We start from the raw sequence: 12,694 nt of genomic DNA, 5'->3' as shown, positions 1-12,694 counted from the left end.
AGAAAAAAATATTCTGAGTCTTTTGGCAAGGTGGTGGTCCTAAAAAGAAGTATCATCTGATCAGGTGGGAAAAGATTTGTAAAAGCAAAAAGAAAGGTAAAAACTTGAGGAAAATTAATAGTAGCTTGTTGCATAAGTGGTGGTGGAAATTAGAGAGGGAGAATGGTTTATGACAGGAAATCATTAGATACAAATATATATATGAGGAATAGTTCAATTCACGAGGTGAGTCATAAAGTGAATGATTCCCCTGTGTGGTATGACGTACTCAAAATAAAGGATATATATTTGCAGGGAAGAAGTATTACTGTCAAAGATGGCAGGAATACTAGATTCTGGCTAGATCCTTGGCTCTATACTGAGCCTTTATGTAAGGTAGCACCAATTCTCTTTGAGCTAAGTGACATAATAAGGATGTAACTGAAGCTCAGGTTAAAAGTGGTGAAATTTGTGTTGTGTTTAGAAGATGGCGTGGCCCATGTAATTAGTGAAATTAATTCTTATTATAAAAGGTCTATGTGTGATGGTTGCTAGACTTAAAGAATAAGAATTATGGGTTGAGATACCCTCTCCTCTCTCTTCAAATAAAATTAGTGTGTGCATTAAGATCCAAAGGTCAATTGCTACAGCATATACTAAATAAATGTGTGTTACACGCATGCATGAATATGTGTTAAAAGGACTCATGCGGTGCTTTATAATAGTGCCTATTAATATTACTTAATTAGTCACCATGTACTAATGTTCATGCACATTGGTTACTAATTAAGTTATAGTGGGTAGAAGCTTAATGAACATATTCATGTTGTGCTACTACCGTTGCTTTATGCATACATGCAATATAATTGACCATGTAAACATGGCGTAAAGTCATGGCTGGAGGGTGTATAAATAGATGGATCCATGAAAGTTCTAGAAGTCCCAACATAGAAGGATATAGCCTCAAGGAAAGGAAGAACACACATGAGAGTATAATAGCTAGTTCTCCTATCATCATGAGAGCAAGTAAGGTAAGAACGAAGAGAGGAAAAAAAATTCAGGATGCAAGGAGCAAACATGGCGCAAGGTAGGTTTGTGGTGTTTAGCACATGAATGGTCTATTTGTGCTACGCACATATAAAACATGTATATTTTGGTTAAATCAGCTTGTGCTAATATGATTCTTTGAGCTTCCATGAACTGTTTTAGCTTCATCATGTTTGTTACATGATCATGAATGGGAAGCGACCAATTGAACTTCCTCGTCGTCAACTCATCCATGAGACTCCCCACAACAGAGTGGGAGTGTTCTTTAAGCTTCTCCATGAATTCTTTGCATCGATGGCTTGACATTTTCAGCCATTGTCAATTTCATCAAGCTTAAAGACAACCTATTCTACCATTCCCAATTACCATACTTTCTTCTGTAATGGCTGCAGGCTTTTCAAGAACAAGTGCTACATCCAAATCCATAGCACCTAAATGGATCTGAAGCTAAAACAGTTCGTGAGCTTAAAGAATCATATTAGCACATATTGATTTAACCAAAATAAAACATCTTTACATATGCGCATAGCACAAATAGACTGTTCATGTGCTAAACAACACAAACCCACCTTGCGCCATGTTTGCTCCTTGCATCTTGGAAATATTTCTCTCCCCTCTTCCTTCTTACCTTTCTTGTTCTCTTGATGATAAAAGAACTATTATACTTTCATGTGTGTTATGCGTAATCTTTTCTCTAACTTGGAGAAAAATTGGGGCGATGTGGCAGATTTTCAACTTATTAATGAAACTGATGTTGTCTTTTGGAAATTGGAAAATAATAGCAAATTTTCTGTTAAGACAGTGTATATTGGCCTAACTAGAAATAATGCTGGTCTTTACCATAAAAGAAATTGGAAAGGTAAAATTCCAGCAAAGACTAAAATCTTCATGTGGATGATGATTGTCGGAAGAATTAGCTCTGGCAATTCCTAGTAGCTATTCGCATAAGATGAATCAGATGGTAGCATACAAGACACAGGGATTATACTGGATGAGGCACGTGGTGCCCTACGTCCAGTTTGAAGTCTCTCTGTTTCGTATGCTCGGTTACAGGGGCTGCTGCGTGTAGCTATGCGCTAGAATGTAGAAGATGGGATCTCGATCGGGAGGCCCTTACCCTTTCTTATGTAGTGCGAGGGGTAGGGTTACAATAGATTTGATCAGCTAACAGATTGGCTTCCTAGTTTATTACATAGAATGCGCAACAGAATGATTCCATCCTACGCCTGGATATGACAGCACCGGATATCCTCAGAATGACTTGATCTCCAAGTTGGTGGATTCGCCTGACCTTCATGGGCCTCATCCCTCATCGTCTTCGGCCCGGTAGACAGGCATGGATCGGGTATACGAGCGGTGAAGGTACCCTGATCCCATATATACAACAGTGGCCCCTATAGGACTTAATGACAACCTAGTCGAATAGCTTCGTCCGCTAGGGCTGCAAACCCCTGTAATCCTCGGGTACCGTAGGTCCCGATTAGTATTCCTCGAGTGGCGAGGCCTTCAAATTGGTGGCGTTAGCCGTCCTCGAGTATCGAGGTGGCTTTACATGCTCTGCTCGGCGCGTGTTTAGTTCCACCCCAAAATCTCAAAAAATGCTACAGTACCTATCACATCGAATGTTTGCGGCCTGTGCATGGAGCATTAAATGTAGACGAAAAAAAACTAATTGCACAGTTTGGGGGGAAATTGCGAGACGAACGTTTTGAGCCTAATTAGTCCATGTTTGAACACTAATTGCCAAATAAAAACGAAAAGTGCTACAGTACCCCCAAATTCCAACTTCCTGAAACTAAACACAGCCTCGGTTGCTGAGCCCGTGTTTAGTTGGTCGAATTTTGGAATTTGGGCTACTGTAGCACTTTCGTTTTTATTTGTCAATTAGTGTTCAATCATGGACCAATTAGGCTCAAAACGTTCGTCTCGCGATTTCCAACCAAACAGTGCAATTAGTTTTTTTTGTCTACATTTAATGCTCCATGCACGTATCGTAAGATTCGATGTGATGGCTACTGTAACACTTTTTAGAAATTTAGAAATTTAGGGTTAGAAGGCATCTTGCGCACAGGGACTCTGGTATCCCTGGCGCCCGAATGTACACGTAGGTCCTGTACACCATGTGTCATTAAGTCCTGCCTTGAAGATAAGGATAGACGGGACAGGGGATCTGAGCTGCCTGGTTCCTGCCACCTGCACTGCTGCGCTCATGACCCACCGGGGTTGCTGCGTTGGTAGCCTGGCGACGAAAAGCTCGGGCCACTCCTGAATCGACCTTTGTCCTGAACTGCTTGTCAAAAAGGAAGAGGTAACAGAGTTTTGATAGAAAAGGAAATTGCTGTATGGAAATACACTGCTGTTACTTAACATTCGACTCGGTGCGAGCCTTTTTTTCCACTGAGCCAAATACTTTTCGTTTCTTTGGGCTCTCCTGCTCTGGTGAGGCCTCTGGTCAACACAAGTATATCGACTAAGGGTATAGTATAGGGCGGTGCCCGTTATACTTGGAAGCCCATGAAATTGAGTGTCCCAGGTTAGGATCCACCGAGGCGAATGACGAATGCGTGAGCAACTAGAGGCATTGGCGCATGTTGTTCTTTGAGCAAGTAACGGGTAGAATGAGGGAACGCCCGTGTCTTAGTATAGGACACGGCACTTTGGTCCGAACTTAATCAATCATTTTTCCGGTTTCTTCAAGGGGCATGCGTCCTCTGAGATTACGTACTTCGAGCTCATTCGAATATTCGAGGGATTTGCGTGACACTTGGTGTCAGAGGTTTTAGAGCCATACCGGTGGCTCTCCGAATTTCCTCTGACTCTGTTGATCATTGGGTTGGTAAAAATTACCGCTCGCACCAATTGAAGGGTGTAAACTGGGCCAGGTTCCTAGCCCAAGTATTGGATCGCCCGAGTGCTCCAGCTTAGCGTGAGGGTTCGTCAAATTTGGGGCGACTAGGTCCCACTGCCCCTGCGGTTATGCGGGTGGGTTTCTTACCGGCGAAGTCGGAACGTCAGCGTTGGCGGCTCGTCTCCCCATGCATGGTTCTACTTGGAAAGCGTGTGCTGCCGAGATCGTGGGACGTGGCCTCGGCTCAAGGGTGTATTTAGTTGGCGAGGTAAAAAATTTTGGGTATCACATCGGATGTGTCGGAAGGATGCTGGGAGGAGGTTTTGGATACTAATAAAAAAACAAATTACATAACCCATCAGGAAACTGCGAGACGAATCTAATGATACTAATTAATCGGTCATTAGCACATGTGGGTTACTGTAGCACTTAAGACTTTTCATTGACTAATTAGGCTTAAAAGATTCGACTCGCGATTTTGCGGAGAACTGTGTAATTAGTTTTTTTTCGTCTATATTTAGTACTACATGCATATGTCCATACATTCTCTTTTACTGTAGAATAAAAAAAAATTGAAACTAAACACGCCCTAACTGTCGTTGTCATCCGGTGCAGCCGCAGGGAAGTCGATCGGCCGCGTTGCCTTTCCTGTTATAAAAGCAGAGGAAGCGAAAGGGTAAGTACGATTACATTTTCGTTCTCTGTCAGGCTCACCTTCCCCATGCTATCTCTCTCACCCCGGCACCCCTTCTTTTAGATCCAATCTAATGGCAAATGGGAAGCGACCGAGAGAGGAGTCGTCCAAGAGGAGAGAGTCAAGGGGTCTTCCTCGCCTCCGCCCTGCGCTGCTGGAGTTCGGGTAAGCGCGGGTTTTGTCGTCCTCTGATTCGGGTAGATCTGACTCCGCCTAACTTCTACAGTGCCTTCTTCTCGTAGGCCCTTTCTCTCCGATCAGGCGGGTCCTTCATCACTGCGTCCAACCGGGCCCCGATCGCCGCGCTCAGCGGGCTCCTCTTCCTTCAACTCGTCCAGCGACGCGGAGCGTGCTTTGATAAGGGAGCTGGATGCCCCCGCCAAGCCACCGTGGAAGAGGATCAGGAGGTGGACCGGCTTCGGTTGTCTTCCAGCCATGAAGGTGGCACTTGCCACAGCCCAGCGAGAGACGGTTGCGGTTGAGGCGGCGGCTGCTGAAGCTCAAGCGCAACTCATCGGTAAGCATTGGCATGATCTTGCTCATCTGCTTCGTGTGATGGCAGACTTTAGTGTGGGTTTTCTTGTTCTCCTTTCAGCCATCCGGGAGCAGTTATCCGCCACGCGCGGGCGAGGTGGTGGAATTACGCCTGGTCAACGACGACATGGCCAAGCAGACGGTGGAAGCAATGCGCAACCGTCGTGAAGCTGAGGCCGACTCCCGTGCCGCGGCGCATCTAGCGGGTGCCCACCGCGACCGGCGCGAGGCGCTCTTTGGGGCGGCGCTTGTTGCTGTTAACGTGGAATCCCCTGTGGGTGCGAACCTCGAGCAGCGCCTCCACGCCTTGCTGACACGGCTCGCGGAAGTGGTTCGCCATGGCATTCGTCATGGTGTCGCCACTACTCTGACCACCGCCCGGCTCTGGACCAGCGAAGACCTGCGCCAGATGGCGACGGGGTTCTTGCCGGGGTTGAGACGGGAGGAGGTGAAGGCGTTGATCGCCAATTTCAGCAGCGCCACCAACGCCATTGCAGCGGCAGTGAACATAGGGGACATCATCCGCGATGCTCCTCATGATGCGTAGCTTGCTTGTGCACTCCCTACATCCTATACGCATCATGTACAAAGGATCTTTTATGATAATATTTTGGATGTTTTGAAGATTTCTGTTGCCTGGTGCTTAGTAGCATGATTGTAGCCCCCAAACACCTCGATAGGTTAGTATAATGTATCTGGGTGTTTAGAGAACAGAACTCTGCCCTGAATCGACTATTAGTAGCCCCCGAGCGTCCCCAACAGGCCAGTGCAGCCATATTGGGAGGTAGCCTAAGGTTGAATCATGGTGGAATTTTCGGGTAGGTAGCCCGAGTGCCTCGATGAGTCAGGGCATTTTTGGTTCGGCGCGTAGCTATTAAATTTAGTAGCTTTTAGTTACTTTAGTAACTTTTTAACCAAACGTTATAACTAAAAGCTACTAAAAGAGCTTTAGTCCTCTCTAGTAACTCTGGAGTTACTAAAAGTAACTAAACCATTTAGTAGCTATTAAAGTTTAGTAGCTCAAACTAAACACCCTCTTAGTATAACTTGTTGAGGTGCTAAAATTGCAATAGAAAAATGGTATGTACGGATAGCCCCCGAGTATCTTGGGGAACCTTCCATGCGGCGCTCGATGAGGCAACGATTACTCCTTTATTCCCATTGGTGACTATTTTGACACAAAATACGATCACGCCACATACTTGCGTAGAAGCGTCATAGCTGGCTGATGTTACATGCGTTCTTGAAGACTGCACCTTGCATCGTAGCGAGCTTGTACTTTCCTGGACGTAGCACCTCAACAATGACATACGGCCCTTCCCATGGGGGCTGAGTCCCCTGTCGAGAAGCTGAGTGGCCGGACATGCTTGCTGTGATACTTGCGAAGCTGCTGCTGGTATCTAGCTAATCGCACAAGTGCTGTGCCATGATATTCATCAAGACTATCGAGGGAGTCTTGCAAGGCTGCTTCTGCCATATCTTCGTTGTACGTGCGTACCCGACGGGAGGCATAACTGACCTCTTTGGGTAGAACGGCGTCCGCCCCATAAATTAGGGAAAAGGTGTGAACCCTGTGGGCTGTGGCCTTGCTTGGCGTAGTCCATAGACCCCCATAAGACTGGCTAGAGTTCGTCGACCCACTTTCCCCCAAACTTGTTAAGTTTGTTGAAAATTTGGGGTTTGAGGCCGTGGAGGATGCAGCCGTTGGCTCTCTTGACTTGGCCATTGGTTTGCGGATGGGCAACCGATGCCCATCTCACATTGATTTGGTGATCGGCGCAGAACTCGATGAACTCACTCCCCATGAATTGGGTGCCCTTATCGGTGATGATTGTGTTCATGACCCTGTATCGGTTAATAATCTCTTGGATGAACTCAATTGCCTTGCCGGCCGAGATTATCGTTATGGGTTTAGACTCAATCCACTTGGTGAATTTGTCGATTGCCATGAACAAATGATTGAAGCCTCCTGGTGCATTCGGGAGTTTCCCAACCAGGTCAAGTCCCCATATGGCAAAGGGCCATGTGATCAGGATCGTCTCCAGTTCCTGAGATAGCACATGTTTTTGCTTGGCAAAGAATTGACACCCTTCGCAGGTTCTGATGATTTGATGGGCATCTTTGACAGCGGTTGGCTAGTAGAATCTTTGCCATAAGGCCTTTCCCACCAAAGTATTTGGTGCTGTGTGATGCCCACATGCTTCCAAATGGATCTCTTGTAAGATTTCTATCCCATCTTTGATGGGTATGCACCGCTGGAGGATCCCTGTTGTGCTCTTGCGGTGTATCTTTGTCCACCATGACATAAGACCTTGCCTTCCTCTATATTTGGTTAGCCTCATCTTTGTCGAGTGGTAGAATTTCGTGCTCCAGGAACTCGATGAGTGGTTTTGCCCAGTCTAGGTTTGCAGCCACCACCCGCATGCTGACCTAGGGGTTTAGTTCGGGTGGTTCCTCACACTCAGCCTCCAAGCGGATAGAGGGCTTAGTGAGTATGTCGAGGAACGCACCGCTCGGGAGGTGAAATGATCCATGATTTCCTCGAAGGGAAATCCACAGATACAAACCATAATGTGATAGTCCCAAAAGATCATGCCATCACATTATTGAATCTCAGTCGATATCACAAGTTATACATCGAATACCTGTCTTAGAAGGGTACAAATAGAGAGGTTTACCCTAATTATTACATCACCACTTGGTGGAATCACTCATCACACACAGCAACCAGAAACAGCATTAGAAAGGCGCATCAACGGGCGAAGACTCCATCTCCTCAGGCAAGCGTGAGTGTAGGGCAAGACCCTCTAATCCTCCCATTCGCTGCCCTAGTTGTCGATGTTTTACCACCAATAGCCTGTCACGGGGGTATCCGAGACAGTTGTTCGGGCTTCGGCTAGTGCGGAACTCAACGGTGAACGCAAGAGACAGTCAATTTATACTGGTTTGGGCCCTCGACCGTGATCGAGTAATAGACTTTACGTCCAGTCAGCATTAGCCTTTTGCATTGGATTGATTGGTATGTTCTCTTCTCTTTTACAGGGGTGCCCATAGTCTCTCTTTATATCAATAGAGAAGACTATGGTGCGGTTACAATCCTAGTCGGATCCAAATAAGGTGTCCTGATCTAAATACAGAAGGTACTTTCCTATGGGAGTTCGGCTAGTCTGGCCTATTCTACTCGGATTCAGTGTAGCAGTTGCTGCACCCCTTTCTGCTTCGGTCCGTGGGCCAGGCCAGGGCCCACGACTTGTAGTCATACCGCTGGGGAACCCTGTGGGTCCTGCATCGACAAGCCCCCGAGCGTTTCATGGTTGAACTCAAAAGCCTCCTTGTTTCTCTGGCCTCGTTTGGTGAAACAAGCTCGGTCTGGGTTCTTTCGAAGAGAAGCCTTGAAGTGGTCTTTTCTTGAAGACGTCTCGTGAGTGATGTGCACTTTTTTGAAGAAAAAGCGCACTTACTGAGTGTAGCCCCCGAGCCTCTTACTATTTAGAATAAAAAGTTGGAGGGTCTTGGATCTTTATCGTTGGAAAAAACCGAAAATCTCTTCTGAGGATATGTACCCTGCAGCCCCCGAGCATATATCCCGGTTCTTTTGTTCAAGAAGAACTCGGATAGAGGGTCTTTTGTCATGTTCTCAGGTAGCCTACTTTCTGTCAGAGGTAGGTGGTAGGTGGTAGGTGCTGGTTGAGTGTAAATGCTGCTCAGTCACGAGTTGTACAGTGTTGGCATATTCTTCCGGATATACCGTCCTCGAGTATTATGTCTTCATGCGCGGTTGTTTTTCCTTTACTGCTTTCTGTCACTTCTCTGAATCCTTTTTCAGGTTGGATTTGTTGGTGCACTAGGTCCATGTATGTCGCTCCTTGGCCTATAAATACCCCCCTAGCGAGCTGCTGCAAACCAATAAAGTCTTGGTGTAGATCTTGAAGTCTTGTAGTCATGAATATGATAGTTTGTGAAGTAGAGCAACCCCCGGGCGTGAGTTGTAAGTCTTGTATATCTTGTAGTAGATGGAAGAAGTCTTGTGATAGAGATTAGAGGTAGACTAATCTCTCAGCGGTATTTCGCTGGATAGTCCATACTGGCAGATGGAAGAAGTCTTGTGATGTGGGATACGTTCCCTCATCTAGCAGTTCCGGGTTGATCCTTCCAGTCTGCCTCGTGACTATCCGATGCAGACCAGCACCTGATCCAGCATCACATCGATCTTGGGTAGACTAATGCCTGTGAGCTTCGTCTGGTCCATGTTGTTCTGTTGTGCCGTTGACACCAATCTTGGATGTACTGCGCCCTTCCTTTGAAGAAAACAGTGTAGCCGAGTAGAGTGTGTTCTGCTGAGTAGCAACTTGAAACACGTAGTCGTTCTAGAGCTGAGTTTTGTCGGGTTCCTTGTTGCTACCTTGTTCGTCGTAGTACCGAGTTCGTTGGGTCTTGCAAGATCTGTAATCCTACATCCCTTGAAGATATTGATAATAAAAAGTCTTGTTCCCTGGAGTCGCTATCTTCTGCGTCCACCCGAGTACTTCTGAATGGTTTTCGAATTGTTTGTGAAGATTCTTTGTCTATATTGTAATTGCTAAGTTTTTACTGAGTAGTGCGTGCTGAAACTAGTCGGCAATAGTACCATGTGGATGGATAAGTCTAAAATCTGTCCGTTGCACTGTTCTGTTGTGAAAAGGTGTGCCATCTGTCGCTTCGGTCATGCCCTACATTCAATGCGCAAAAGGTGGAAATGATCCGTTAGCTTAATGGGCCATTTGGGCCACATTTTTATTGTTATCAAAATGATTTCTTTCCCTTCTTTTTCTCTTCACTTGCTCTTTGCCTTCCGCCATCGGTCTCCCAAACCCTAATCCCCTCTCAGAGCTCGGCCGCTACCGCCGCCGCCATTCGTGTGCTGCCACTGCTCACGCGCTGTCGCCGTCTTGTTTTCTGAGAGGAGAGCACCATCTAGTGTATGGGCAAGAAGAGAGGTTCATCTAGCCAGTCGAAGGCCATCTTATTGGACGAGGAGGTGCTCCAGGTGATCGAGAACCAAGAATTCGTCACCATGAGGGCCACGGAGAAGGTCTGGCCCGCTCCGAGCACCACGGAGGATCAGCTGAGGGAGTTGGTCAGCAATGGCTTGATCCAGGATTAGGGTCTTGCTGAGTGGAAGACTCCAGGTGAGCACCGGGTTCCTTCCCTTGGTCCTGGTGAGATCGTTCTCTTCGTATCTTTCATCCGTGCTGGACTCTACCTCCTAGCGTCTCCTTTTCTCCACCAATTCCTTCGGTATTTTGATATTTCTTTAAACCATCTGACCTCCAATGCAGTTCTTCATCCTTCTGTGTTTGTTCATTTTTGTGAAACCTTTCTTGGAATCCTCCCTTCTATCTCCTTATTCTGCTACCTCTTACGTTTGAAACCACACCCCCAGAGTGATAGTACTTCTGTCCTGGGTGGTTGTGGTATCCAATTTCGCTAAAGTAAGCAGAAAGAGTTCTTCGAGTACAACCTGGTCAGTTAAGGACTAGCGATCCGAGTGGTTTTATGTCGGGAACATGGCCCCTCCCCTCATAGTGCATTCGGATGCCAGTCCAGTTGTGAATGACCATTGGGAGAAGCTGCCTCTGTCATTAGAAGACCTCAAGAAGATCAAGCCTTTCCTTGAGCGGATCAAGGTCTTGAAGCAGCAGGGCTTGATTGGCTTCGGTATCGTGGCCAGTTTCCTCTGAAGGCGAGGGAGAGGTGTGGCCTTAGGTATGCCAAAGCAGAGGACCCATCCCGGATGGTTCCTACGCAGGAGCTGACGGAGGAGGTCTTGGGATGCCTCCGTAAAATCTTGAAGGATGCGAGTGTTGCTCCTCTCCAAGTCAAGGAGTACACCGCTATGAATCTGCCCCCTTCTGTAAGTTGTTTTTGTTATTTCTTCGTGAGTAGTTTTCTTCTTTGTTTCTTCTGCTCAATCTTGTTGTTTGGTTATCTGTAGCACTTGGGGCGAATTTTTGATTATTTGCCCCCGCTTCCTACTGAGGACAATCCTGTTGGGGTGGTGGTCGATGGGAGCTCGGCTAGAGCCTCAAGAGTTAGTAAGTCTCGAACCATTACTGTTCTTCCTGGTGTTTCTCTTAGAGAACTCAATCCTTTTGTTGAGTATGTGCCTCTCCCAGTTCCTCAAGCTCCTCGTTCCACCAGCAAGAGGGCGCGGGCGGATGATACTTCCGCTAGCGCGTCCGCTACAAAGAAGCCTTGTCCTCCGAGTACTCATCCAGGTACTCGAGTCATAGGTATCATGCTCCTAGGTGAGCGTATCAATGTTCCTTATTTTCCTTTGATTTTCCCGTACATATCTTTACTCGAGTACTTCTTTCTCTTCAGATAGCATTGCAGTGGAGATTCTCGAGGATGAGGACGAAGACGATAGTGCGGCCCTCGTTACTCATCGGTGAGCAGTTAGAGTGCCTATCCATTCTTATCTTGCATTGTCCCGAGTTCTTTTGATGACACATCTTCTTTTTGTCTTTGGCAGTAAGCGTGGGTCGAGTCAGAGTTCTACAGGAACTCAAGTGCCAGTCTTGCCGGATCTGGAGCAGTCTGGTACTGATATTTTTTCAGTCCCCATGCCCCCGCCCAAGTCTTCTGGTTGGCTTGGGAAAATTGGCATGAAGAGGAGGAGTGGCAAGTAAGCCTTTTCTGACTTGTTTGTTATTCTTTTGCCTTTTGACCTTGGTCCTTCTTTGATGACTTCTTTTATGCTTTGTGGATCGTCATTGACTTCCTCTCCCAATCCCCAACCGACTTCATCTCAGTTGGTTGGTGCTCCTCCGCTCTCTAGGTCCCAAGATTCAGAGCGTACGGTTAACGAGGCGGCGATGGGAGAAACGGTGACCAAGGTTGAGCCAGTCGCTATGGAGTCACCCCACCTCGAGGCGGTTGTGACTGTGGTAGAGAACCCGGCTGCGACGGCAGCTGAGGTCTCTACTATGCAGGATACGGTTTTGGTTGTGGTTTCCACTTCTTTGCCATCTCTCCTTCCTGTTGTCCAATTTTCAAGTAATCAGCGTCTGGAGGACGATGTGGTGTTGGAGTTCGATGCCACCCATCATCCGTCAAAGCTGACTACGGCTTGGGAGGGCCTCTCGGCTAGGGCGGCTTCTTTTGGAGAACAGCTTCAGGTAGGCATCTTCTTCTTTTTGGTGATCCAGCTTCTTTTGCTTCTTTTTCTCATTTTCTTCCTTTTTCTATGGGAGAAGTCTTTCTCTCGGGATCACTCTAGCTTATTTGGCTCGAGTGAGACTGAGAAGAAGCTGTTCTTTGAATTGAGCCAGCTGAAGGCGGAGCTGGCTAGTAAGGAGGTGGAGCTAGATGCTGAGCGCCAAGGGCGCCAACCTTCTAAGAGGGCTCTCCACGCGCAAGTCATTGAGGCGGAGCAGAGGAGGGATGATGCCGTGGACGCCTTGCAAGAGTCATCTGGGAAATCTGATAGGCTCGAGGAGTGTGAAGGTATCCCGAGTTCTTATATGCTTTGTTTCCTCTTATGTCTTATTTCTCTGTTCTTCATTTGTCTGACTTTCTCTAATTGCCTTGATCAGCCCTCCATAGAGATA

At 46.9% G+C, this 12,694-nt stretch overlaps 1 long non-coding RNA gene across 1 annotated transcript; it reads left to right on the top strand.

The window, feature by feature from the left end:
• Positions 1-4,576: 4,576 nt before the first annotated feature.
• LOC136524846 (uncharacterized) lies at positions 4,577-5,706 on the top strand. The gene is made up of 3 exons (XR_010776210.1): positions 4,577-4,733; positions 4,811-5,085; positions 5,164-5,706. It is a non-coding gene; the product is annotated as an uncharacterized lncRNA (long non-coding RNA).
• The last annotated feature ends 6,988 nt before the right edge of the window (positions 5,707-12,694 follow it).

Source organism: Miscanthus floridulus, chromosome 18 (genome assembly GCF_019320115.1).
Source record: "Miscanthus floridulus cultivar M001 chromosome 18, ASM1932011v1, whole genome shotgun sequence".
Taxonomy (NCBI): domain Eukaryota; kingdom Viridiplantae; phylum Streptophyta; class Magnoliopsida; order Poales; family Poaceae; genus Miscanthus; species Miscanthus floridulus.
This window is presented reverse-complemented; position numbering and strand designations above follow the sequence as displayed.